The sequence below is a fragment of the Pygocentrus nattereri genome, chromosome 2 (genome assembly GCF_015220715.1).
Source record: "Pygocentrus nattereri isolate fPygNat1 chromosome 2, fPygNat1.pri, whole genome shotgun sequence".
In the NCBI taxonomy this organism is placed as follows: domain Eukaryota; kingdom Metazoa; phylum Chordata; class Actinopteri; order Characiformes; family Serrasalmidae; genus Pygocentrus; species Pygocentrus nattereri.
In genome coordinates, this window is record NC_051212.1 from 18,977,473 (window position 1) to 18,982,591 (window position 5,119).

A 5,119-nucleotide genomic window follows, 5' to 3' on the forward strand; every position below is an offset into this window, starting at 1 on the left:
CGCAGCTGCTTCGAACGCTGCTCGACAAAGGTGCTTAAAAACATCCTCATACAAGAGATGGATGGATGGAAGGATAGAGAGGCCTTTGGGGGAAAATGAATCAATTTCAGCCTTAAATTCTCTTGAATAATTTCTGGCCTAGCGTTCAAGAGTTCAAGTTTCTTCCCTATTCTATTTTGAGACCTGAGATTTCAGTCTGTCTTTTTAAACCACTGTTCCATCTTTAGCTTTTAAAAGGAAATGGACTGCTAATGGCCAAGCCCGGGTAGGACTGTACCAGGCAATTGACCCCTGAGAGTTTTCTTGTTCTCCTTTAGTGTAAGTACAGCAACTGCAATGACACAGAATCTGGGTGCAATTTTGTCTTTTCCTTCGCCTTTAAAATCTGTGGAGGCAAACTCTGGCAAAAGGCCTCCATAAGAGTTGAACTCTATGGCCGGATGCTATGATCTTTTATTTAAATATGGGAGATTAAACATTAAACCTTCTAAGCCCTGTAGATGGAGTGAGTGCACTAGGCTCTGATAATGTCACTCAGTCAGCCTTCACCCCATAAGGCATCTCTCAATTAAAGCAACACACTCTCTCTCTCTTTCTCTCCCAGAATATTTGGATAGAAAGAGGACCCCTGGGGCTCTTTTCACATTTCTGCAAGTCAAATCTCATTTTCTAGGACGACAACATTCTTACAACATTTCTTTGTACAGTTTACTTAATAGAACAACAGTAATATTATACGCTGTTTGAATTCAAATTTCTTATAATTAGAAAAATGACTTTCCTGGGGAGTTGTAAAGCTGGCACGAAGAAGGGGAAAATAAATCCGCAGGCTTTTATTTGAATATGGATGTTAGTGTAATACTGTACTTGGCCTAATAATAAGCACTGATAATGTGGCCTAATGCTGTAAATATAGCTGCAACTATATTTACTGTGTTAAACACCTTCTTAGACAGTCTGTTCAAATAGATTATTGCGTGAGATAATCTTGATCATGCAAAAGTTATGTTCTCCTACAGAATTAATACCATGGAACGCCATGAGAGTAAGAAAAGTGCTGAAGATACATCAGAGAGATCTCACATTCACAATTATTGACAGCCTCAATGTCATATTTAGGTATAATGTGTTTGTACACAGCATATACAGTTGTATGCAAACATGAGGTTGCCCCTGGTCAAATTACATGTTTTGTTGATTTTCTAAGTGAAAATATGTTAACACGTCCTCTACGGAGAACAGACTTTTGCACATTTTAATGCAATAATACTGCTTTTTTGCTGAATTAAACATACTGTACTGGGAAGAAATATAAAATGTGGCCTGTGCAAAAGTTATGGTACATGTTTTGTTATTTGTTTTCTAACAATACATAAATAGAAACTGAGCAATAATATTTGCAAGAGTCTAATATTTGAGTTTGTTCTCTGTAGAGGATGTGTTAACTTATTTTCACTTAGAAAATCAACAGAATGTGTCATTTAACAGGGAGCATTCAAACATTTGAATACAACTGAAACAAAAACAGGGCCATATCACGGAACACTGAATTTTCCGAGAAGGGTCTGGCTGCAGATGTAGATGCAGTTTCACTCCAGCGGTTTCAGGCTAGTGGAACTCATGCACAGTAGGACAGCACGATTGTGCCATGTAAACAAAGTTCTTATAGGAAAGTTGAGCAATACGAGCCTTTCCGTTCATATTTCAACCAGTGGCTGGTCTGCCAACAGACGAATCAGCCATTCGAAACCGGTTAAACCAAAAGCCAAAAAGACTTTACAAAACCATCAGAAACCAAAAGAAACACTTTATGGTTTCTATGTTTTTTTTTTTTTTTTTTGCTTTTTTTTAGCAGGCATATGTTCAAAAACTGAAGTTTGTTTGAGTCTAAAGCTTAATATTATGCTCAGGTTAAGCCTGCTTCAGGTAAAGTTGCAATTATTCCTGCAAATGTAAGTTTATGCAATTTTCCTTGCATTTTAAATGGAAGTTTTCTATGTAGTGTGTAAATTCTGCTTCCAGTGTTACTCTTCAAGCTGTTCACTCACCAGTCCATACACCTATGCTGAATTTGTTTTTTGTGAAGTCACGAAAAACAGTGTATTTACATATATTAGCTTAGCCCCACCCATTCACGCTGAAGCTAGGAGCCAGGATGCTTTTTGAGTAAGGTCCAAAACAAGGTAGTTAATCAGAACAGAAATCATTTAGATACATCATTCTTAAAGATGCAGTAACAAAAACAGCCGGTTTCATTCTCAGCCGTTTCATTACCGGTTTTAACAAGCCCTCCTCTATTGGCCCCTCCGTTTCCCCTCAGGAGAATCCTTGATGCTATCTTAAGGCTGTTCCATTACTTTATTGTCTTAAGTGAAGTGTGTAAGAAGAGCCTTCAGAGAGGCAAGTGCACAACTTTGACAGCAGAACTTGCCCAGAAATTGTGAACACATTTCCCTTTTCAAACTTGAAAATAATGGCTGATGAAACTGTTTGTAAGTAGGAAACTGCTTTAAAATGCTTGATATTTCAAAACCATAACATTCAGTTACACTCAGCTTTAGGTTGCAAACTACTCCACCTGTTATACACGAGTGCTGATAACATCACTTTACCAAGCTGTTTTTCACAAATTTTACTAAATGTATTGTGTTCAGACTTCTCGAAAAAAAGGTTTTGCGTTACAAAGTTAGCATGGCATACTAATTAGCTCAGTGAGGCCGACCTGTAGAGGGTAAATGCGTTTTGTTTGAATCATCTGCTTCTCTGTTGTCTGTCTGCCTCCAGTTTAACGTATATGCGACACACATCAACAGCAGTGGGTTGAAGTGGGCCAAGGCACATTATAAAAGTATTGAAACAGGTCCTAAGAGATAAAGAGAGGTTGATTTTCCATTTTGCTCATGCAAAAGAAATTATGATTGTTTTTGGGTACATAAACATCCTAATTGGACCTCAGTGATTTAAACAATTGAAAATGCGAGGAATGTGAAGGGATGCGGCCCCTTTAAATAATCTACTTTGCACACCAGTAGAGGTCAAGGGAGGCGAGAAGTGATTTGTTGTGTGCTACTACTGGCATCAGAATTAGAATGTTAGAACAGAAGTGAATAAATAACATGATAACGAATGCAGGCGGTGCAGAAGTAGCGGAAATATACCGCTCTGATGGCTGGTGCGTGTGGTGGGCTGGTTTAAAAGGCGCTGTGTGAGTGGGACAGGATGGAAAGGTGAGTCAGCAGGGGTGCTAATGCAGAAATGAGCAGGACTGATGCGCTCTCACTGAACAGCCCCAGGCTCTCAGACTCCTCTCCCTTGAACAGAGAACACACACTCACACTCTTCTACCCAGTAACCCTCTACTTATCATGTGTCCATATGCCTTGTAATTGATAACTAGATTCTGACAAACTACTACAGATCCCCTGAATAAGTTGTACTTTTGTAAAGACAATTTGCATACATTTCAGCTTGATCAGATATGCCGCATGGTTTTATTTCATAGTGTGTATTGGGGAAGACTGCTGAGGAAAGCAGCATGCTGCAGAGGTACCTCAGGGATGTTATGTATTATCTGGGAACAGACTTGTCTCCAGGCTTAACCCTGAATGTTCTTCAAGCCTACAAATATACAATGCATTTACACTTTTTACGTTGAGGAGAATTTAGCTCGTCCCTCTCCTTTAGTAACAAACATTGCTTGCCTCCAGAAATAATAATGTCATCTCAAAGAATCTGTGTCCAGAGACGGGCACTGAAGCATCCTACCGAAATACAAAAAAACCCTCAAACGTTTTAATAAAACATAGTGGCGCAGGGACACTAACCCCTTTTTTTAAGATTAATGGCAGGGAGCAAGACTTTTTTTTCCACTTGTTCATTTCATTTCTCAATAATTCATCTGAAGAGAGGGAAAACTAACAGGTTCTGCTTACATATGGCAAAGACTAGCAGACCTTTAGAGAGGGAGTGAAGGGTAGGAAAGGACAAGCTTTAAGGGCAAACGCCTCCATTGCTTGCTAACAGCCCTTAATTAGTGGATTTTCTTGGATGCCTGAAGATCTACCATTACAGCCTGCCATCAGCTTCCAGCCCAATAGCCTGAATAAATGTTTTGAAGGGTCAGCTAGGGATACTGTACTTGCATGGTAGTTTATATCACTGCAATCAGGGTATTTTAAATTAATAGGGTGCTTTTGAAGTGAGTATGAGTAATTATTTCACTATCAAATTCACCTTATCTTGCATACAGAAATTAAAATTCTGTGCATAGCCACAACTCATGGTAAGATCGGCAGTGTTGTAGGTCAGTTAGTTACATCTTGTTTGTACACAGTAATATTCACTGACGGTGTTGATTATAAAAAAAAAAACAAATAAATAAATAAATAAAGACACAAACAGCACTCTTAATAACATGAGCAGATGAGCAGTCACAGAAACAAAAAGGTTTTAAATGTGATGCCTAACAACTCCAAACGGGCAAAGGTGTCAAGTCCACGGCCGCGGTTGATCTGGGGAGGCATTAAAAGATTAAAAGGTTTATCGTCTGTCTGTGCTGTTGACAGCGGTTTCGAGTCATTAGCGTCATTAGCATTAAGCTGGTGCCATCAATAACAGGCCGGCTGAGCGATCTCTCTCCCCAGGAGACTGCTCCCAGAGTGGGGACCAGCTTGCCAGCTTAGTGCCTGACCTCCTGCAGCTCTAGATCTGGTTTGCTATAGATGTCCTAGACAATGATTGAATGAGAAAGAAAGAAAATATTGTTGGGCTGACGATGACAACATGCTATCGTTATCATGATAAACTACCTCACAGTAAGATTAATACACAAATGCCATAATTGGGTCTAGTTTTGGCTTCATGTACCTACTAGCTTTTGAAAGCAATCACTGTCCATCAACCACATCCTTCTCTGCTTTATTGCATGCCGATCTGGGATTTCCTCACACCACCATGCATCACACTTTCTCTCAGAGAACATGGACAAAACAGTTCCTTGCAGATGTTTACTTTCAATGTAGTCCACCGTGTGCCATCTTCTCAAAAAGTGGCCCCAAACACCACTTATCTTTAGCAAGCTTATCCAGTGGAACAAATTAATTGCTATAGCAAATTGGGA